The 23,685-nt window shown below is 54.0% G+C and overlaps 1 long non-coding RNA gene across 1 annotated transcript; it reads right to left on the reverse strand.

The window, feature by feature from the left end:
* Positions 1–4,230: 4,230 nt before the first annotated feature.
* On the reverse strand, positions 4,231–22,905 carry LOC113626454 (uncharacterized). The gene is made up of 4 exons (XR_003435160.1): positions 22,878–22,905; positions 22,620–22,639; positions 12,877–13,124; positions 4,231–4,442 (listed from the first exon to the last, which is right to left on the reverse strand). It is a non-coding gene; the product is annotated as an uncharacterized LOC113626454 (long non-coding RNA).
* Positions 22,906–23,685: the final 780 nt, after the last annotated feature.

Raw genomic sequence — 23,685 nt, forward strand, 5'->3', positions numbered from 1 at the left:
ACACCACACACAAACACACACACCACACACACAACCACACACACCACACACACAATCACACATACACACCACACATACACACAAACCACATACACACCACACATACATACACACACACCATACATACACACACCACACACACACAACCACACCCCACACATACACACACATACAACCACACACACACAGCACACATATGAACCCTATACATACATATACACCACACACACACCACACAACCACACATATACATACACACACATGCACACACACACGCCCTCTGGACACCCCACATCTGGCTTGTGCTCTGCAGGGCCACTGAAAACACTTAGAGGGTCGCCTCTCCCTTTTAAGTCCTGGGTGGGTGGTGGCTCCCCAGAACCCCGGGGTCGTCCCAGGAGGGAGACTTGGCGGGAAGGCTGGACCCCGGAGAGCTGGACTGAAGGCCCACCCCGGGGAAAGCTGGGGCCTCGCTCTCTGCGCTGCTGCACTCCTGCTGACCACCGGCAGCTGGGCCCGGCCTCTCCCACTGTGATGCTGACACTGGCCACAGCACGAGGGCTCCCGCCCAGGCCCCTGCTGGCCTGACCTCACCCTCCACAGAACCCGGTGACTCACGCCCACCGAGCACGGGGAGGAGGCGGCATACGGCCGAGACTCACGGTCAGCTGTGGCCCCAGGCTCGTCTGCTTCATCCACGCCTGCCTCAGTACCTCTCGCCGCACAGTGAACCACCCCAAGCCCTAGTGGCTTAAATCAAGAGTAATTTATTATTTCTCACGAGTGCGGCTCTTTTGCTGAGCGTGATGCCGGCCTCAGCTGTACCATCAGGGCCTCACCCGGGGTGGGACACCCACCACAGCCCCATCCCAGGCCCTGCGCCTTCAGGGACGGCTGGATGTTTGGCTCAGCCAGGAGGAGTCTGGGTGCAGTCTCAGGACCATCAAAACACAATCTAAGGGCTGTGTAAGCCCAGGGGTGACCATCCCCTCACCCACATTCCATCAGCCGCAATGCCCAGCTTCACGTGGCAGGGACCACATGGGGCCCCGACGCTGGGAAGCCACCTGTGGGGGAGTCCCCCTTCCAGCTAAAATCTCAGAGCAAACCCTAATTTCCACTGCAGGAGATGCCGGCCACCTAGGGACTGAGGTCGGTGACATTATCACGGGACGGTCTGTTCTGAGGGATGATAAGAACACCACGCAAAGGCAGTGCCTCCCCTCACACCTGATGATTCTTGTACAACTTTATTATATTCTTGAAGACACTGACCAGTGTCTGTATGTACCAGACGCCCCAAACCAGCCACTCCCTTTACGTGAAGCACTTGCTCAGGGCACATGCTGTTCTCTCCTACTGCAGTCACCGCGTGTCACCCTCCAACACAGTCCCCCATCCCAGTGCGGGGGGAGGGAGCCTGCATGGTCATCGGTGTGGCTCTTCCAGCCTGGGTAGGCTCTGAGGTCACTTAGCTGAGACTGGCTGAAAACAGCAACTCTCAGTCAAAGGCACAGGCTCTAGTGTCACAGACGTCACCCTGACGTCCTTGCCTCCCCAAGGACAGAGTCTTCCCACGGAGGACAGCCCCCTCTCCCAGCACAGTGCCATGTCAGGTGTGACTAAACGCTTCAGAATTTAGCTTTTGGAGACGTGTCTTGGTTAATAAGCATTAATCATGTCCCTCTTAAGCAAACTGGTTTAGCCAATTTGTGTTTGCAACTAGGAATAAAATTCAAGCATGGGGACGTATATAAACAGTCGGTGATGTTAGATTACTATTTGGAAAAGAAGGGAAAGGAGCGTGTACTTGGGACTTAACTCAGGGCCTTGGGGCAGTGCCTGGGATTTCTTCATGGGGGCAGCATGGAAAGAGTGTTGGGAGGAGACCTCACCAGACCAGCATTCTTACCAGAACCCTTCCAAAGACGGCATCCCAACCCCCAACCAACAGAAGATAAATTATTTGCCCATAGATAGAAAATGACTTTTCGTGGTAAACTTAAAAGCTATATTAGAATTCAAATTATATTAAAATTTTCATGGACGACCCAAAGCAACACAATGATAATCGTAACTACCTCCCAGAAATTGTCTTTTTTCTTTAGGAGGTGACACATAAATAAATAACATGGGTAGACTTGTTACCGAGTCCCAGCTCGCTCTGCTCGCCGCACAACAGGCCAATGAATCAGAGACGAGGTGCTGAAGCAAAGGAATACGACTTTATTCGGAAAGCCGGCAGACGGAGAAGATGGCGGACTAAAGTCTCAAAATAACCATCTTATCGGGGTTTGGATGCCAGTTTCTTTTATAGCACAGAGAGGGGGAGGAGATGAGGAAGTAAAGTAAAAAGGCCATAAGTTTTGCAAATATCACCGGAATGGCCAGCCTTGGGGAGGGGATGTGTTAGTTTCTTCTTTCTTGCAGCCATCGGCAGGTGGAACAGGGTCCGGATGTTTGCCTGGACAAAGGCACTTTGGTTCAACATTCAGGCAGAGGGGCAGGGTCCCCCGAGGCAGGCCATTATGTACAGATGTTATCCTTTCAGCCAAAAAAAGCAGTGGAAAGCAAAGGATAAAGTAAAAGAAACTGATCCAACATGCAGTCAGATTTGGTTCTTCCCTAGTACAGAATTTCACCTGTTGCTGCCCGGGCACCATCCGCCTCCAACATGAGCGGTCAAACCACTTTCCAGGTTAAGGGGGTTAATGGCCCTTTCCTCAGGGAGCAGTTAGGATACAAGCAAGATGCCTCCCTTATTCGATCACAACATTCAGAGAAGGAAACAGAGCCTCCCAGCCCCCCAAGCCTGGGTTCCCTTGTGATGACTGGGCACAGGCTGACATCTGTGTTCAAGATAAGCCGTAATGGACACCAGGCCTTAACCTCCTTTCTCTCTCCTGGGGCCTGAGCCCCTGTTCCCAGGGCAGGGGAGGGGCTGCAGAAACAGCAGGCTGAGGCCCCTCCTCTTCCCAGGAACGAAGGCCTCTTTCCTGAGAAGCCTCTTCCCATCCATAGGCAGCTGCAGCTCTGGGTCAGGATGTGCTAGGCAGAAGCTACCGCTGCAGGGAGCCCACCATAGGACCACTCTCCTAGTTAGAGGTGGTCCCATTCAGACAGCTGGGTGTAAGGAGGGGGCACCCCTACGCAGAGGCGGCTGCAGGTGTAGATGGGAGTCTGAAGCCAGTGCAGGCTCAGCACACCTTTGTTGAATTTTAAGGAACTCAGCACACCGTGTGTGGGGTACCTCCACGTCCCCTCGGGGAGAGGCTCTGACTGGGCCCTTCCAAACTCCCAGATGCTGTGAGACAATTGAGTCTAAAAACTAGTCCGTTTGTGACCCGTGGGAAAGGTTTTGGGTCAGAGACTGGGTCTTCTGCTCTCCACCACCCAACAGAAAAGAGTGAGAAGACTTCTCTTTCCACTTTCACCTCCATCCAACTCCCTAACAGTGGGAGAGGATTTGTTTCCTCGTAAGCGGCTCTTAATACATTGATCATTTCGTCCCCATCACTGGAGTTTTCGGCTGGAGGGAGGTGGGGACAGAGGTAGGGCAGAGATCTTCCCACCACCAGCCAGGATGCGGCAAAGAAACAGCCCCGAGCAAGCAGCCCAGGGCAGGGCAGGCTCGCTGGGGCACCGCTGGTCTCTGAGGGCACGAAAGCCCCATCTGCTCGCTCAAGGGTACCATGAAGATCTCATCAAACAGCATGAGGAGAGCTCATTGCAGGGAGGGCCTCCCTGGAGCACTTTGGGATCAAGTGCCCCGTCACCCTGACCCCAGCCTGTTGCCCGATTTCGTGTCATTGTGGCCAGGCTGAGTCTGGCAGGAGTCGTACCAAGTGCATCTCAAGGCAACTAACAGTCTGTAGTGGCTGGGCACAGCTGGACAGCATCCTCCTGCCATCACCATTTCCAGATAAACATTGGTGACTGTGTGATTAAAATACGAAAGCCCGGGCCCCATGCCTGGACCCTAACAAAACCAGAGCAGGAGACTGGTCCAAATCAAGAAATTTCAGAGAAGTAGTTCTATAGCATCAGCCGGAGGGAAGTGCAGGTCAAGGGAGCAGCAGGGAAAGGCCACATCCGCCAGGGCCTCTGAGGACATCGGACGTAGCCGTTCAGGGATGCAGCCCGCTTCCCCGCATCACACCCGGGGAGGATCCACCTCGTACGTCTCCTCGATGGGGAAGACCAAACCCAGGGGCCAGACCCCCTGCACCATCCCCACCCCCAGCTATGTCTCTCTGGGTTTGAAATCAGTTATTGTAATTCTCTACCAGCATGGAAGCAATTCTGGAAAACTTACTTTGTACTGGTGCCAACATCTGGGGACGGTACGTAGCAGTAGTGTCCAAAAACTGGGGACAAGCACATTGCATGAGTGTCCAAGATTTGCCTTTGCCACTATTTGTATTTTAAAGAAGAAATGGAATCTGAAAAATGGAAATTACGTTTTATTATTTTTTTTGCAGTGTTTCATTTTAATATCTGAGCCTGGAAGCTATTAAGCTGTCCTTGCATTAAAAGTGACTAAAGCTTGTGTTTGGGGTGATCTATGACCCCTGACTTTGCCCTGGGGACTCTGCCTTTCCGAAGACAAGTGCTGGGATGAGTTATAGGTTCATCGCACCCCATTATTTAAACACCTGAAGCCATTCTTTTCCTTATGAATCAGTGGGGGCGAAGACAAAGAAAAGGGCTTCATGTAACATTTCCCTTCCTCCCTTGGTGACCAGGAAAACAGGAAGGGGGCGAGGCGTGGCTGGAGAAGGGAAATGCAGAGGATGTGTGGGCCGGGGAGAGGCAGGAGATCCAGGCGAAGCGGCAGCTGAGAAGGAGGCCCCTCCAGGCCCAGGAAAGGGGCGGGGGTCCTGGTCTGGGGACAAAGGGGGAGCCACTCCCAGGGCTGTTTTCCAAGGACAATTTACAGTCCCCATTGTTGGCCTTTCCTCTGGGTAATTAAGCACTAAACGGGAGCCAGGGATGCCCAACCATCTTGTCACCGGGCTTCACTTTCCCCGGCATGCCAGCTCTCAGCTGCCTGACCGCTGTGCCGTCCACAAATGCCGGGGAATTTGTCGATGCTGGTCGGCATTCACCTTGCCCAGAACTCAGCTCTGATCTCACGGGGCTAGATACACTTTGGGGCTGTCTGCAGCAGATGAGGGAAGGGTATCTCTTTTGATGATTTATTTCTGAAGCAGGCTTCACTGTGAAATTTAAACCAGAGAGGACACTTCCTTCCTTGGCCTGGGCATCCTGCCTTCTGAAGGTGGCTAGAGCACAGACGTCTTTGCCTAAGAGGGGAGAATAAATAGGTCCGTGAAGGGAATAAAGATGGACCTTAATCCATCTGTTAGACAGAGATGGGTGCTTAATAGAAGAATGAACAGTCGATGAACGTACTCATGTCGCGATGGATAATCTCAGCTGTTTTCTTAAAAGTGAATTTCTGAGATGTGTTTCTGTATTGTGTGTGTGTGTGTGTGTGTGTTTCCCAAATATAAACTGGAGCTCCATGTGGCCCAGTCCCTACGCGGAGTCACGTTCATAGAAGCACAGCACCAAAACCCAAAGAATGAAAAGTTAGCTGCAGTTTTCGCTCAAGGGTCTGGGGAAATACCAAAGGGCATCCAACTTACGGACCAGAGAAACACTTCTTAAAATTCTCTCTATTTGATTCTCTTTTTCTTGAAGAATTCTGTAACCTCTCTCTTTTAATGGCAAAAACTCTCCTTACTTCCAGCCTTTTCTATTTCGGTCCCCTGGGTGCCTTCTCTCAGCATTTTACATGGGCTGACTCTCCTCCTTTCCTGTCCTCCCACCCCAGGCCCATCTTCTTCTCTCTCGTCTCATCAGTTTGGGGGACAGAAACTGGTCCCCCAAAGAGCTGAGGTTGAGATGTAATGCCCAGAATTCCCTTTCTTAGGCCTGTGTCAGGAGGAGAATGGCAGGGGTGTACAATTTGGAAACTTCATTCCTCATGTGAATTTTTACGCACTTCCCTGGCCAAGCTCTGCAGACTCCTGCACAGAAAAGTGCCACCCAGGGGCATCCTCTACTCATGGTCAAGCCCCTCACACGCAGAGACACTTCTCCCAGGGTGGTGTCCCCTCTGGGCCCCTCTGAGACCCTCTGGAGCTGTACCATCCTGAGGCTTCCCTCACTTTTTCACAGGCCTCAGGGCTGTGCGGTGGGACCCTCCAGGGTCTCTGCCTGTGAAAACTCACGCAAGAGGCTGTGTCACCGAGGAAGAACCAGCTGGTATGTCACCCCTGCCTTACTCCATCTCCGCTGGCAGGTGGGGGGCAGGAAGAGGAACCAGGCGATGCAGAGGCTCAAGGCTTCACAACATCCTGGGCTGAAGCAGGGGGGCGTCCAAAAGCCCCCACCTGCCCAGCTTTCACAATCAGGGACTTACTTACTGTTCAGACGACAGGGATTCTGACAGAGGGTGAATCCCCCATGACTGTGCGTTTGGACGTTCTTGAGCAATCCCAGTGCACAGGAAGTGTCTGTGCACCCGTGCGCAGGAGGACAGATCCTCGACCCTGGAGGACAGGCCTCCCTCACCCCCAGGCTGAGAGAACTGTGCCCCAGCTGCCCAGCTCTCTCCCCATTTGCTCTCACACAGGACTTTCCCCTCATAAAATCAGGACACATTGAACCCCCCTGTGGCATCTATTTGGCTCAAAGTGGGCACACCGCAGACCCCCGCTGGGCTGGCTAGAGCAAGAGCCCGATAAACGGACCCCGAGAAATCCTTACACCCTCCATCGTGGAGCCCTTTCCTCGAGGGGCTCACAGCCAGTGCAGAGAAAGCAATGTATGCGACGTAATGATAAAAACAGGGAAGGAGCCTTTCTGGAACCAGCACGGCTGTGAGGGGGCTGGGGGGAAGGGGGGCAGCTTCGCAGCAGAAAAGACTTAACTCGGGCCGTGAAGGCCAGGCCGTCCCTGCTGAAGGGACAGTTGGCACCGAGGTGTTACCCCGGGAGGAGTGGGGTCAGGCCCTGGCACCGAACCTTCCGGAGGAAGAGGGTCTCGTTGAGCAGACCCCAGCCCCTGGCGCTGGTAGGACCCCAACTTTCCTCTGTCTAGCACCCCTTCTTGTTTTCCGTGTACTCATCACGTTTGTAATTTGGCCTAATTGATTCAGTTGTGTGTTGAACGTCCATCTCCCCCACCAGACAGCACAGCACGTGAGTGAGGCCTTAACATCTCGGTTCAGCCAGTGTCCGGCACTGTGGCCGGCAGGCATGTCAGAAGGTTCTCTGCAGCATCTGTCAACAGAGACATGAAATACCTTGGCTGCTGCCTCCCTGCCCCCCACTCCGCACCCACAGACACGAAGAGGAGGTCGGGTCTCTCCTTGAACTGTCCCGGGCGCCAGCCCCTGAGAGACTGACTTCCAGATGGTCCGGGCCTGTTCCAGGGACACGAGGGCCTGGGCCAGGACCGATGGCAGAAGCAGCCGCAGAGGGGGCACCTGGGCACCCTCTGCTTCAGGGAGCTCTACTTGGGGGACCCCCTTGGGGAGGGATCCACTGCTGTGAATTCCCTCAGGGACCCCCCGTGCCTCAGCCAGCTCCCACCAGCCACTCCTTCTTTGCAGCTCTCGACAGCCCAAAAGGGTGAGCCTGGAGCAGCAAAGGCCCTGGGAGGCTGCTCTGGGCCTGACTCCCAGATGGGGGGGACCGTGCCCTCTGCTGGCCAGGCCCCGTGGAGCCTGGGAAATCAGCAGCAGGAATCTGGAGCATTCTGTAGGAGCATCTGTAAAGCCGGCTGCTCGAATGGCTTAGAATGATGGGCTTAGAACCCTCAGCTCTTGGGCAGGCATCCCCCTGCCCGGGGCCAGGGCGGGACAGCAGGACGGCCTGCCACGTGTGGACTCATGACATACACCCCTCATCTTTTCAGTCTGGAATCGCCTCGTTCACAAGCCCCAAAGGAGAAGTGTCGTTGATCCTTTACGACCAAACTGCCAACCTTTACCGCAAACAGCATTACCCAGCCAGTTTGACGCTCCATTATGTATGGTGGTTCCCAGCAATATATCCAGCCTTCAAGGATAAAGGCTGGACATTCAAAAGAAGCCACGGATTCGACACCTGGAACCAAGGGGGCTCTAGAAGCACGGTGACCACCCCCGGCCCCAGGTCCCCAGCCTGGGTGGGAGCTGAAAGCCACATCTGTTAGACAGAGCCCCTCAACAGAGGAGGGGTCCCCCCCCGGGATGCCTGGGGGTGGGACAGACAGACCACAGGGCTGGTTTGGGGTGGGGAAGCGGCAGTGAGCCTCTTCTCACCGGACCACGTACAAGAATCTACTCTTCAGGCACCAAAGATTTACTGAGCATCTCGTGTGAGCGGGCTCCCTGCCGTGCTGGGGGTCCAGCCCCAGGCCGGGTGCCAGAGCTCACTCAGAGGAGGGTGTGCTACACTGAGGTGGAGGGAGGGATGGCGGAGGGCGGGCACGGCACGGGGGCCGGGAATCAGCGCTCACAAAGCCCTGAGTGGGCAGGCGAGGCAGCGCGGCCGAGGAGCGGAGCGGAAGGCCCCGTGGCTGAAGGGCTGAAAGCAGGGAATGAACAGAGGGAGGCTGCGGGCAACCAGAGCCCTGGAGGCCTAGTCCTGAAAGCCAGGGGAGGCCGTGGAAGCCCATTAAGATGGAGGGGGGAATGGGGGGGACATCCATGGTGGTGAGGTTGCTTGGACGCAGAGGGCAGCAGGGCACACTATAGGTGACATGAACAGTCCCGGGGACAGTTGGTGACCTGGAATTTGAGCCCCAGAGGCGTGCTCAGTTCTTCTTCCCTCACACCCATGAGGCGCAGCCCGTCTGCTCATCAGAATCACCGGCAAGCTGTACAAAATGCTGATGCCCAGGCCCCGCCCCCAGAGACTCCGGTTTCTCAGGTCTTCTGGGTTTACTCCAGACCATCCTGATGAGGAACAAGGTTTGAGGGTACTTCCCCGAGAACCCTAAGTCTTCCTCTAACCTCCGGGGCTGGTGTAGCTGAATGGGGCAGCGTGGGGGTGGGGGAAACAGGCAGGCTGCACCTGATGGCCCTCACGGCCATGGGGACCCCGAGGCCCCGCCATCCGCCATCCTCCATCCGCCATCCGCCATCCGCCATCCGCCATCCTCCATCCTCCATCCTCCATCCGCCATCCGCCATCCTCCATCCTCCGTCCGCCATCCTCCATCCACCATCCGCCCGCCATTCATTCGACAGGACTTAGTGTCACCTTTCTTCTCCCTCCCTCCCGCTCTCTGGAGCCTGTCTGGTGGCAGAAGCGCAAGAAAGGGAGGGAAAGGAAGTTCAACCAGGCCAGTTCCCAAGTCCATCCTGGGGAGGTGACCTGGCTGGTGAACGGGGCTCCCGTGCTGCCCCCTCTCCCCACGCAGCGAGGGCCTGGCCACAAGCTCGCACGGCTATCCCAGGGCACCTGGCCTTACAGATATGCCTCCTTCCCGGCCTGTTGTCACATTAGGCCAGGGTGAGAGTGCCACTTCCCCTCCCAGGTGGCAGCAGGACTGCCCGTGGGCCACGCCCTGGGTCAGACACTGGCTGCTCTGAGAGCTTCTTCCCAGGTCTGTCCATGTGGGGCCTTTTCCAGGGAAACGCTATCAGCTGTGAGAAAGAGAACACACATTCTGGAAATACCGAAAAACAAGTTTATTCCATTACCCACGTGACCAAAATGCACGAGAGCTGTGGTTCATGGTTTCTCCCAGGCCCGTCCCGCTGCATCCCCCTTCCTCTGTCCCCCCTCAACCTGTGTATCCCCTAACCCACCCTCTCCCCTGCCCCAGGCCTTCCCCCTCACTGCACTCAGCTTCTGAAATTCACGTCTCAGCTGCTTTGGCAGCACCCCGAGGCTCTGAGGCCAAAGAGGCGCAAAACTTCTCATCAGAACCAGCCTGCGTGGCCCTCCCTGCGTGAAGCCGGGGCTGTGTCCCCTGGCACGTTTCTCGAGCAGCGCCTGCCACTCAGGGGCCCCGCACCGCCAGCTCCATCGCGCTCCTGGCACTGACACCCCCAAGGGTCTGGCGGCGAGCAGCCTAAGGCAGCAGGTGAGCTGCGTGCTCAAACCCGACAGCTCAGGAAGAGGCCTGTGTCGGTGCCGCCCACTTGTTTCCTGAAGACCCACAAGTCTGTGTTTAATATATTTTAGAACAATGTCTGGAAACTGCAGTTTACTTTTGCAAACATACATACATGTCTAAACGTCAACAGTGTGGACAATTTTACTCATAACCTAAGGATGCCAGACAGGGGACCTTGAGTGTCGTGGCCATGCCACTGTGGCTGTTTCATCTCTGGGCGCAGGGAGAGCTTTGAGAATCAGAGGCCACATGCGTCCGGGCTCTTGTGGCCGGCACTACAGTGGGTGCCGGGGTGGAGACGCAGAGACAGATCAAGTCCCCGTGCTCAAGGGGCTTGTGCTCTGGGTGGGAGCTGCAGACATCAAACCAACAGCTAAACAGGAAGAGGTGCAGCGCCAGCACTCACACCAAACGGTTCTGTGACCGTGGCTGGGTGGGGCGCCTCCGTGGCAGGACGACCAGGGAGAGTGGCCTCTGACCCAGACTCAGGGTGGAGCCGCTGCAAAGACCCTGGGCGGGGCTTTCCGTAGAGCTGCATGGCCCTGGAGCCTGATGAAGCTCGAGTGTGCAAAGAGGTCAGTGTAGCCGAGCGGAGCAGGGCCAGGGCACGACGAGAAGGCCTGGGGACTACGGGCAGAGGCCAGCACAGCTTCCGTCACAGGTGATGGGGACACGTCGTGTGCTGACAAGCCATGTCCAAGCAGGCGTGGCAGGACCTGAGTTATGTTGTAAAAGGCCACTCTGGGAACTCCGTGGAGAAGAGGACACAAATGCATCCTTTTGCTCTCTCTTCCTTTAGGCAGTGGGAAGTCAGGGGGAGGCCCCGGCAGGACACCACCAGGTGGGCCACCGTGCCCCGGCCACCGCAGGGGTGAGAGAGCACATGGCCAGAAAAGAATGACGCGTGCTGCCGCTCGGGACTTTTGCCTCCGCTCCAGTCCTCCCGGGTTTACTTTCTTTTTAAGAAATTTTACTTTAGAAAATGCTAATTGAGAAATGCAAGCAGAGGACAGCTGAACCCCACCCGAGAACCCCTGCCGAGGGCCCATCCTCAGAGGGAGTTTCCTCAGGCCGTCCTCAGTCTGTAAGAAGAGGACACATGGACACTGGCTGCAGGGCAGCTTCAAGGGAGGTTTGGTTTGGTTTGTGTTTTGTGTTTTCGTGACTATTTCAGCATCCCCGTCACTCGGCACACTAGCTCCTCTGAAGGACTTGCTGATACACGTAGCCCCTTCCCCTCTCAGCAAAAGAGGACCTTCGGGGGGGCAGACTCTCCCCGCGCCCCCAGAAGTGGCATTGTGGCCAGACAAAGATCTCCCTGTGGAGCACAGAGCTCTGGACCACAGTCTGCGGTGAGACAAAGCTGACGTGCTCTTGGTGAGATCATTGAGTCCCTAAACCACAGGAAGTGCCCCAGAAGCAGGGGTCAGAGTGGAAGACACTGAGGACGCTCGCTGTCACGGCAAGGACCTCAGACAGCTGGAGGGGGCGAGCTTACTCCGCCCGGGCAGCTAGAACCACGCACCTAGCTCAGGTGGACCATAATCACAGGAGTTTAGTCCTCCCAGCTCTGGAGGCTGCAGGTCCAAGATCAAGGCACCGCACATCCAGCTTCTGCTGAAAACCCTCTTCCTGCTTCACAGGCGCCCATCTTCTCGCTGTGTCCTCAAGTGGAGGAAGGGGCAAGGGGGCTCTCGGGAGTCTCCTTTATGTGGGCACTAATCCCTTTTATGACCTAATCACCTCCTAATGCCATCACGCTGGGGGAATAGGTTTCAACATAGGAACTTGGGGACACAGTCAGCCCATAGCACCCCCATGTCAGCTGCACGGAGCCAGACCTACAGGGACCAGAGAGGGCAGAAGAAGCCAAGGTGGTACGCGCCCAGCAGCCGACCCAAGACAAGGATGCGAGTGCTCATAGGTTATCTGATCCCAGGACACCGGAGTGGGGAGGCGGAGCTGAGACAGAGACGGGAGTGACCCACACAGCAGTCCTGCTACAGGCAACCAGGGCTTCCCACGGAGGGAGGTGGCGGGGTGCCTCTACCCTCCCCGCCGTGAGTCACAGGTTGGGGTCTGCTCCTGGAAGGTGCTAATTCCCCCCACTTCGGTCCTGCACACTAGCAGGCCCCATGGCCCAAGTGAGCCCTCGGGCAGAGGCAGGAGGCCCGCGTGCCCTGAACGGGGAAGGGCATGGGGCCGCGGAGGGCACTGACCGCTCACCAAGTGGCCCATGGACGTCTCATTTCCGATCCGCAGGGCTCCTCTCCCCACACTTACGATATGCTTCACTCTGTCCTCTGTCCGCCCGTGGCCAGGCCCACCCATGACCCTGGCACTGCCCTTGCTTTGCATCCCTGCCCACCCTCCGTCGTGAGCACAGTGCCCCAGCCCCCCGGGGCCACGGGCAGTGGGCGTTTCATCCATGCTCAGCCACATTTCAGCAACTCAAATACTTTAGCAACTAACAAAGACCCAATGTGTCCTCCCAGGGGGGTTCGCTCTATTTTATTTTACAATTAATTTTTCAACTTTATAGAGGCTTTATACACATGGAATAAAATAGACCATAAAGGGTACAATTCAATGAGTTTTGACAGACCTCTACTCCTGTGTAGCCACCAGCTCAATTAAGATACTGAATATTTCATCACACCCGAAGGTTCGGCACATCCCTTCAAAATCACCCAAGTCACCCCAGACCAGGGAACCGCTGATCTGCCTTTTGCCCTACACATGAGTTTCACTTACCCCAAATTTCACAGTTTTCCTTCGGGTCTGCCTGCTTAGGTGTCGCCTCCCGCGCCAGGTCATTCCTTTTTGTTGCTGAGTCGTGTCCCGCTGTACAATGGACCACAGCTGGGTTGTTTGTCCAAAGGCATCCGGGGCTGGTGCAGTCCGGGGCCGTCGTGGAGGAAGCTGGTGTGGGCGTTCAAGTTAGGTCTTTGTGTGGGTCTAGGTTGCCGTCTCTCTTAGGTAAGTACCTCAGAGTGGAATTGCTGGTAAGTTAAAGTTTAACTTTATAAAAAGCTGCCAGTCTGTTTTCAAAGTGGATGCCCTTTCCATTTATTTTTTTAACAATTAATACATGAATGATCGTTGTAGAAAAAATAGAAAATACTGAGAACTTTAGAAAAATAAATATCTGAACTACCTCTACCCGGAAATAAGCGTCTTAACCACGTGTTCACAGAGCATTGCCTTGTCAGCCGTCATTTGGGTGCAAAGAATGGAAATTATGTCCAGCACAAAGGAATATTCTGAGCCGGACAGAGAGGCATCTATGGGTGACAAGGGGGAGGGGACACAGCTGAACTCCATGATGGTGGCCATTCTGGAGCTCTCTCTGTCTCTCTTGCTCGCTCCCAGGGGCCAGGGGCCCTCCCTCTCTAGCCCCCAGTCCAGTCTCCCTGCAACAGGTGACTCCCTTGGTTGGCTTCTGACCCACATGCCTCCCTCCCCAGTGGTTACATCAACAGCACTTGAGCTCAGAGCTGTCTGCTTTCCAGGACTCGGTTTGTGTTCCCAAAAGAACGAATCTGGTTGGCTCAGCTTGGTTCAGCCATGCTCTCCTGGTCCCTGACACAAAGCAGGCCATGGGCCACGGGCCACGGGAGGCTCTCCACGGGGAGTTGTGGGTAGGAAAAGAGTGATGAGCGTGACTAACACGGACCCCCGACCCAAGACCGTTCTAAAGAAAAGGTTCGATAACCTGTATTTTTTAAATGTATAATCTCTTGTGTACACCCTTTCGTGTCACTGAAAATATACCTTCACCATCATCTGAAGAGACCACATCCTGGTACCCTATAAATGCATGAACCTCGATGGATCTAACAAATGCCCTAAACATTCAGATTGTTTCTCATTATTCCCTCTAAGAAATCACTTTTTGGTGAACATTCTTGTACATAAATATTTTATTTTTCTCTTAGGAAGACTTTCCTAGGATATTCTAGAGCCAACATCTACAGCCACAATTTTATTCCGTCTTCACCGTGAAACAGGGAATAACGCGTCCACTTTACAGATGTGGAAACGGAGGCAACATGAAAGCAGCCGAACACCCGCAGGTGAGAGAGCTGGGATTCCAAAAGCTCTGTCCGCAAGGCTTCCAGGAAGGTCCTCCTCCACCCTCCCCACCTGTGGGCACGAAACCACATTCATGCCTGGACCTGGGCCAGGTGGACCGTAGGTAACAAGCCCAGCCCCCCGGAAGAAGTGTCTGTTCCACACAGAGCCTGCTTCTGGGCACAGACGAGAACTTCCACGGTGGTGCTTGGGGTCAGATCTTCCCCTGCACACACCAGAGGTGTCCTCTTCTGAGTAACACCCCACCCACAGCCAAGAGGAGCAGAAGGTCTGGATGAACGATGCCACAGAGGAACAGACGACAGCCGTGAGCTGTCGGACTCTCTCCAAGGACACAGGAGCCCTCAGAGGTGACGGCCTGAGGCTGTGAGCAGCCCAGGGATGGGAACTGTCACAAGCCAACAACAGAGGAGCTGCTCCGTTTTTCCCATTTTATTCTTTCCTTTCCAGATAAAACTGCACTTGGGCTGCTCTAGAGGTGGGGTCCCCAGAGTCTCTGTCCTGGATGTTGGCAACTGCCTGGACAAACCTTTCCAAGGGAGTGGCCAGGTCGCTGTGAGGGTCAGAAGACAGGAACAGGACCACGGCAGCTGTGGGCGGTTGGTGTGTGGGACTCTGGGAGTGGCCGTCTCCTCCCCCCGCCACCCCGGCCCCTTCCTCGGTGTCTCTCTCCAGGCCTGGACCACATACTGAGTGCAGAGGCTTCATCGCTGCCTTGGGGGTTGGGGGACAGCCCTGCCAAGTGCCATCCTGAAGGTCAGCCACCCAGGAGACCCAGACCAGGCCCTGCTCGGGACCCGGAGAGCCATCAGGCACTCAGGAGCTGGGGCAGCCCCTTCACCTTTTCTGGATGGGAGAGGCCCTTGTTTGCGGAGCCTATCCTGAGGGTGACAGAGGACAACCCCTCATTCCCAGAGGAGGACGATGCAGCAGCTGCAAACAGCTGATGGGGTGGAGAGCTTTCCCAGACCAAAAAGGCCCCGTGACCTGTCCCCCACGCATGTGTTAAAGGAAAAAGGAAAGAGAAGGAAAATGGGATTCCACCTGTGGTCGGTCACCAGGGCCCAGTTCAGGAGGAGGGTTAAACCCCCTCGCGTTTCAGAAGCCAGGTTTGCAGGACGGCTCGCCTCCCCTCCGGCTCAAAATGTCCCTCGAGCTGCTTACTCATGAGGCTGCCCTGACAGCTGTTCTGACCATGCCTGCGAGGCTGGGATGGCTCGTGGTGACTTGGTGTGGCCCCTTGGCACACTGGGACGGTTAAGGAACCCGCCTATTGTGCTTGGTACCAAGAGACGCTTCATGGCTAACTGCCGTTGTTGGTAGCACTGTTATCACTTATAGGGTAAGTATCCTTCACAGCAGCCCCTGCTCACCGTACTGAGCTCACACTCAGAATCTACACAACGCATCCCTTTTCAGTCAAGCTCCAATGCCGTCCTGAAGCTGGGAGGACGTCTTGCAGGGGGTCTGTGTCTCCAACAGATGCCCGCACACCCGCTGCTCGTTGAGATCCAGCTTGTCTGTGCCACCAGGAGAAAGGATGTTCTCTGCTGCTGGGAGGGTTTCCTGGTCACTGGACTCCTGAAAGGAGCCCAGCCTGGCTGAAGGGGGACGTGAGCGAGTGTGCTCCGTGACCCTCTAGCAGCCCTCACACGTCCGCTGGCCCGTGTCCCCTCCCCAGGCCCTTCCTCTTCTTCAAATCATCCCAGACCAGAAACTCGACTTAACGTGTGACTTGCCCCCTTAGTTGTGGTGAAATTATATCACTCAGAGCAGTTTTATAGACAAAGATTCAGAATGAGGGCACGGCACGAAGAGGGATGTGTTAAGCCACTCGGGTGGGGTCACAAGGGCCATTCATGGCCAGGCTTTGAAGGCTGAACGGGAGCTCAGGCAAAGCAGGAGAGGAGGGAATGATGATGGCAGAGGGGGTAGAGGGGGTGGGAAGGTCCAGGGGAAGGAAACGACGTGGATCTCAGGGCACACCCACTGCCCGAGGAGCAGGTGAGGGAGGAGAGGAAGAGCTCCCAACCTTCAGCCATGCTGGGGGGAGAGCCATACCAGGGAGAGCCATGCCAGGGAAAGCCACGCTGGGGGTGCTGGCTCCAGAAGGCCCAGCGGCACCTCAAGATTATAAACCATGATTTTTCCTTCTTAAAAAGGTGACTTGTTTGATGTATAGCCCAGATATCAGCTCCAGCCCCAAGTTCCACAAGCTCCCCAAGATGTCTGCCCATCCCCCAAATCTATGATTATGTATACAGAATGCCTGCTGTGTACCAGGCACAGTTCAAGCAGCAACAATGAAGCAATAGAGCAGGGGTCCCCAACCCCCAGGCCTCAGATGGTACCAGTCTGTGGCCTGTTAGGAACTGGGCCTCAGAGCAGGCGGTGAGTGGTGGGCAAGCAAGCTAAGCGTCATCTGTATTTACAGCCGCTCCCCATTGCTCACATTACCATCTGAGCTCCACCTCCTGTCAGATCAGCGGGGACATTAGATCCTCTCAGGAGCGTGAACCTTACGGTGAACTGCGCGTGCGAGGGAGCTAGGTTGCTCGCTCCTTATGAGAATCTAATGCCTGCTGATCTGAGGCGGTGACGCTAGTGCTGGGGAGCGGCTGCAAATACAGATAATCATTAGCAGAGAGGTGTGACTGCACAGAAACCATAAGAAATCAATTGGTTGCAGACTCATATCAAAACGCTATCAGTGAGTGGCAAGTGACAAGCTGCCTCTGGTGCAGGCTTTAAGTCAGAATCCAACACTTATTTTAGTCCGCGAGTAGCCCGCCCATTATTTTATTTACCACTTCGTCTGTGCCGCTTTCCCGCACTGCGCACTTGTCTCAGTCACGGTTTTGGTAAGCCCACAGGCTAACCCGAGACAAAATGAGTAAAAAACAAACGTTGCTGGAGAACTTCTTTGAAAAAGGGAAATGACCCAATGATGAGACAGCAGAAGACTCTAAGACTGCCAACCCAAAGAAAGCTGCATTTGAAAGAAAATACCAAGAGTCCTACTTAAATTACACGTTCAGTGCAACAGGCGATTCACATTCTCCAAGCCCGCTTTGTGTAATATGTGGCGACCGGCTATCCAACGAAGCCATGAAACCTTCAAAATTGCTTCGCCACATGGAGACCAAGCACCCTGCATTAAAAGACACGTTTTCGGAGTTTTTCAAAAGAAAAAAAACATGAACACAAAGAACAGAAGCAATTATTGAAGGCCACCAATTCATCAAATGTGTCTGCACTGAGAACATCATTCTTGGTGGCTAACCGCATTGCTAAAGCTAAGAAGCCCTTTACTATTGCTGAAGAGTTGATCCTGCCTGCTGGTAAGGACATTTGTCGTGAACTTTTAGGAGAGGCTGCAGTTCAAAAGGTGGCACGTGTTCCTCTTTCGGCTAGCACCATAACTAGACAAACTGATGAAATAGCAGAGGATACTGAGGCGCAATTGTTAGGATTAATGAGTCACTGTGGTACGCAGTCCAGGTTGACGAGTCTACCGATGTTGATAACGAGGCAACAATGCATGTTTTTGTGCGACATATTTTTCAGGAGGATGTGCATGAGGATATGTTATGTGTAATTTTGTTGCCAACCAACACCACAGCTGCAGAACTATGCAAGTCTTTGAATGATTACATATCAGGAAACCTGAATGTGTCATTTTGTGTCGGTATATGCATGGACGGAGCGGCTGCCATGACCGGACGGCTTTCTGGTTTAACTACTTGAGTCAAAGAGTCGCTTCTGAATGAGTCTATGCGCTGTGTCATCCATAGAGAAATGCTGCCTAGCCAAAAAATGTGACCTGAAATTAACAATGTTTTGCAGGATGTGATTAAAATTATCAACCACATTAAAGTACATGCCCTTAACTCACATCTGTTCGCGCAGCTCTGTGAGGAGATGGACGCAGAGCACACACGTCTTCTCTTATACACAGAAGTGAGATGGCTTCCTAAAGGTAGATCACTGGCCAGAGTTTTTGAGTTACGAGAGCCGCTCCAGAGATTTCTTTTAGAAAAACAGTCACCACTGGCAGCACATTTCAGTGACACAGAATGGGTCACAAAACTTGCTTACTTGTGTGACACATGCAACCTGCTCAACGAACTCCATCTGTCACTTCAGGGGAGAACGACAGCTGTGTTCAAGTCATCAGATAAAGTGGCTGCATTCAAAGACAAACTGGAATTAGGGGGGCGACGAGTGAACATTGGGATTTTTGACCTGTTTCAAACATTAGCAGAGATTTGTTTTTGTTTTTTTTTCGCAGTACGCGGCCTCTCACTGCCGTGGCCTCTCCCATTGCGGAGCACAGGCTCCGGATGTGCAGGCCCAGCGGCCATGGCTCACGGGCCCAGCCGCTCCGCGGCATGTGGGATCTTCCCGGACCGGGGCACGAACCCGTGTCCCCTGCATCGGCAGGCGGACTCTCAACCACTGCGCCACCAGGGAAGCTCTTAGCGGAGATTTTGAAAGAGACTGAGGCAGGGCCTTCTTTCTCCCAGCCAGTGCAGGATCACCTATCTCAGCTTTCAAAAGAGTTTGAGCATTACTTCCCAACCACAAAAGGCCCCCAAACTGGGAAAGAATGGATCCACGACCCATTTGTGAATAAGCCAGGTGAATCGACTTTGTGCTAGAAGAGGATCAAGTGCTTGAGATCGCAAATGATGGTGCCCTTAGAAGTATGTTTGAGACAACTTCAAATCACCATACGTTCTGGATTAAAGTCAAGCCGGAATATCCTGAGATGGCCACAAAAGCACTGAAAAGCCTGCTTGCATTTCCAACACCCTATCTTTGCGAAGCAGGGTTTTCCGCAGTGACAGCAACCAAAACAAGATCACGGAGTAGACTGGACATAAGCAACACACTTTGGGTGTCACTGTCTCCCATCACCCCCAGATGGGACCGTCTAGTTGCAGGAAAACAAGCTCAGGGCTCCCACTGATTCTGCATTATGGTGAGTTGTATAATTATTTCATTATATATTACAATGTAATAATAATAGAAATAAAGTACACAATGAATGTAATGCACTTGAGTCATCCCGAAACCATCACCCACCCACCCGGTCCGTGGAAAAACTGTCTTCCACGAAACGGGTCCCTGGTGCCAAAAAGGTTGGGGACCACTGCAATAAAGAACGTCTGCCCTCACGGGGCTTCGATTCCACTTGGGGCAAAGGAGGTGAGGAGAAACAGATAACAAACAGAGCAGAATGTATTGAAGGTCCTGTGGAGATAATTGCCATGAAGAAAAATCAGTGTGAGGCTGAGTAAGAGATGAAGCTCTAAGCCATCCTTCTTCCTCCCTCCCCTCCCCCTCCTCCGTCCTCTCTGCGGATTATGACGCAAAGCTTGTGTCCTCACTTCTCCTTTGCTGCCTTTGCTTCCTCTGGAGATAATGAGCCTATGCACATGTCTTTCCATACCTGGTAGAACATTGAGCTCAGCTACTCAGGGGAGCACTGTTGTCTCCCGTTAATTTCCCAAAAATCACTTTCTCTATAAATAACTCAGGCAATTAAATTGTTTAGAAAACCTAAGGGTTTGCTGAGAACAAACATCACATTGTCCACATGTTAACTGGAAGGTTACCAAATGATTCCTGTTTTCCAATCTGATTGTTAAAACCTGATAAGTCAGCTTATTTTTGTTAACAAAATCGCTGGATTCCTCCTGCTACATGATGTTCAAGTGACTTAACAGAGATTGGAGGCAAAAATTGGACATGAGGAGTAGCCAGGTTCACAGTGAGTTTCTATTCACAGACTAATTAGAATGAGTTGTGATGATGTTAGGAAAGGTGGGCTCATCTAGGTGTGCAAACAAGGCCTCCTGGCTCATGGAAGAACTAAGAATAGCATGGCAGCCCTTCTCATCACACTGGGCTACTGAGACCTTGTATTGTTCTGCCCTCAGGAGAATATTTTTGTTTTGAAGATTTCTAACCAGCTTTTTCTCTGGGGGGGTAATCTTAATAGAAACAGGCTCTTTTCCCCCCTTAACACTTCAAAGTTTCCCCAAATAGTCCTTGTGGAAAATACAATGGCACCAAAGAAGAAAATAAGATTATCACCTCCCTGCCATCTGTGGGCATAAAAAGATTGGTCCCCAAACCTCTGTTCTCTGTGTTGAAAAGCTTGCCTGGAACAAGGTCATGGTGTGGACATGCTTTGGACGGGTCAGTTCCTGAGCAGGCCCTCTATAAATTCTTGGAGATATTAGGAAAAGTATTTAAAATGTGTCAAAAGGGCCAAAAAGTGGGTGGCACGACCTTCTATGACCACACTGGGTGATGTTTAACAAGAGTACCCAAGGATTCTTCAATTATCTGGGGGAACGGGGCGTACTTGACCTGCCGTTTCCTATGATTTGAGGTTAGACACTGTGAAATTACACAGTACATTAGAGACCAAGTCTAGAACAGATGCATGTAATTTCTGCCCTGTAGGAAAATAATCCCAAATATCACAGTTTTATTGCCCTGTAGGGCATTAACCAGCCATTGTTGGTCCTGAGGCAGTAAACTTATCTCGGGATGCTGTTTGGGAGGCAGGAGGCTGGAACCCTGATCCCCTACTCCGTTCTGAATTAGCTCCTCCCCCTTACTGACTCCCTCACTGATGAGCTAAATGCAATACTGGGCTTGTATTCCTTCTGCATTGGGGTGAGTCTCATTTTTAACTCTTCTAAGACTGGGCCTTGACGGGAAGGACAAATTACCAAGGTGACGCTGTCCTGGGTGTTGACTATGTCGAGCTCCCCTGAGCCTGGCCCTTCTTTTAAGAACTTGCCCTCCCTCTGTTCCTGGCAGCGGCTCGCTGCAAAGAACCACCCCCCAGGGAACTTTGATGAGACGCACAGATGACCTCCCTGCTCACCTATGACAGGACCGCATACACACCCACATGCCCAGGTGTGGCCTCGTAAATGATTAGCTGAGTTGCCTGTCGCCTCTGGACCAACGTAGACAAACACCCGCTCACCTGGCTCACCTGAGCTACCCAAACTTTAGTGAAGCTTCTCCTTATCCCCCACCAGGCCCCTGGACTTTGGCCCAATGCAGCCTGAGCTCATCGGAATGCGGACACCCTTCCCCAACACCCCTCTTTAAGCCCCCTCCCGAGAACTGTGCTGTCAGGATACCTCCCTGTCAGGCCCCTGCCCTTCCCCACCCATAGGTCCTTGCTGGCCTCGCTGACCCACCCTTTCAAAGAAGATGCCCCCCCCCCCGCCTGCCCTCAGGGCCCCTGGCAGACCTCATGGTCTGACCATCTCCCTGCTGCAATGGCCCCTCCCTTACTGAGCAGAAGGCCCTCCTCGCCTACATCGGGATCTGTTTTGATTCAACCCCGTTCTGACCCTGTGAAGAGGAAGGGCCGAGCCTGAGGCTCCCTCACAGCCTATTTGTCCTACCCTACCTGCCTCTTCTCAGGACCCAGATCTAGGGCCGCCCGCTGTCCACACTGCTGGCCATGTGCCTGACCCTGAAGGGGACAAGGCACTTCTAATATTCAGTGGTTTTCTCCAGCATCTTGTTACCCAACATGTGTGCACACCTCCAAGGCATTCAAGCAGCTTGAATTGGTGGACGCAAGGGTCAGGGGTCAGGGAGCAGAGGCTGCCCTGGGTCGGGGGGACTTTCTTCCACCCCCACCACTGTTGGGGCCTCTCCTCACTGTGTGGGTGTCCTCACAGTAGCTCTCTGTTCAGGTAGAAACTGGGCCACACCTTTGTGTGGTACTGTCAGTAACGTACAGACTCACTTATGTTCACTACAGGTGAGCAGGGGTCTCTAATGCTCTCTCTTTCCATCATCCCTTTTAGCCCCAGGAAAAGGGGAGAACAGATGCCACTTGGAAGAAGCAGAGTGCATAACTCAGAGCTCCGAAACATCATTGAGAGGGTGTGATGTCACCTCCAGGCCGGGCACCAGGGGTGGAGGGAGCCAGGTCAGCGGCTGCCTCCGTCTCCAGGCCACCATCCAGCCTGAGGGTGACGCCTGGAGCAGGAAGGCAACTGCGTTGCTCCTTCCAAGCCCTGGGGGCAGCAGACCACCCCAGCCTCAGGGCAGCGCCTGACCACGAAGACCCTGGGGCCAGCCTCAGGCCAGGGCCACAAGGCTGGTCAGATACACCCCATAAATTCCCACGTTTCTGGAGAGGAATGCAAGCGGTGCCTGAGGACCAACTCTGGAAGGCGGACCATCTCAGAACAGCCTGGTCAGTCTGCAGAGGCCCCCGGCAGCATCGCAGGGGCTTCCAGGGCGGGTGACGGCCACACGCTTGGCCCACTGTCCTGCTGACTCAGAACAAAGCAGCATGTCTTCATGAACCCAGGGGCCTGGCACGCAAAGAATAGATCGTAGAGACTTACTTCAGCTGTCTCAGAATCCTCTGTGGAACAAAGAGAGAGACGAGGAGGGAAGGAGGGCGAGAGGGGCAGAGAAGATGGGGGGGATGGAGGGAGGAAGGAAAGGGAAGGGAGGGGAGGGGAGGGGAGGAAAAGACAAGGAGGGAAGAGGTTAGTCCCCTCCATCCCCACCACTCCCTCTCAAGTTCAGGAAACATGATGGAAGGATGCAGGGGTGCAGGGTTAGGGTGGCCCGTGCACGTCCCCTTTCCCTGCGCCCACCTGTCGGCCGCTCTGCTCTTCGTGTTCTTGTCCCTGGTCCCGGCAGGAAGGTGAAATGACCCACTTGCCCGAAGTGCCTGTTGAGCTAACCCGTCATCAGGGCCACCGTGAGACGGATTTCCTGACAGCACACTCTTGTGCAAGCAGGTCCCTGCTCGACACTTCTCAACAAGGCAAAGACCCTACCGTAGGTGGGAGGTTACATTCCAGCCATACGCTGAGCTTCCCCGGAAAAAGAGCGTGGTAGGGAGGGGGGCTCAGGACTTGCTGGAAGGGGTCATGTGTCCTGATCGTGAGGCTGTGAACGTAGCACATAACGGCTTGTCCTGAACCTACTCAGTCTCACCAAACCCTGCTTTCCCTCCCAGGCCAGGCCCTGCAGGGAGCAGGCCGCGCCGGGCTCTGTGCTGGGTGTGTGGGGTGCAAGCCAGACGCCCCGTGACCATGGCCCTGGGGAGGTGCAGCTGAAGTGATGCGGCAAGTCCCCTCCCGGCTGGAACGCTTTGTGAGTTAGTTTCCTATTGCAGTGCCGATGACAACAGAACACAATAGCAGGACCTCTGAGAGGTTGTGCTGTTAAATGAGATAATGCACAGTGTCTTTTGACCAGTGCCGCGGTTGAAATCAATGATGAGTTGTTGCTGGATTAACTGCTGTTTTTTGAAATACATATTTCTCCAAAGAAAGAAGGGTTGGGGGGGTGTACTTCGGAGGCGTATATATAAAGCTGGGGACCCCAAACCATCACGAGAGTCTGGTGAGGGGTGTTTGGGGCCATGGCACCTGCCAAGGGGGCAGCGAGAGGAGT

The sequence above is a fragment of the Aethalodelphis obliquidens genome, unplaced genomic scaffold (genome assembly GCF_003676395.1).
Source record: "Aethalodelphis obliquidens isolate GAN/ISIS:26980383/991018 unplaced genomic scaffold, ASM367639v1 scaffold18, whole genome shotgun sequence".
NCBI classification, from domain to species: Eukaryota; Metazoa; Chordata; class Mammalia; order Artiodactyla; family Delphinidae; genus Aethalodelphis; species Aethalodelphis obliquidens.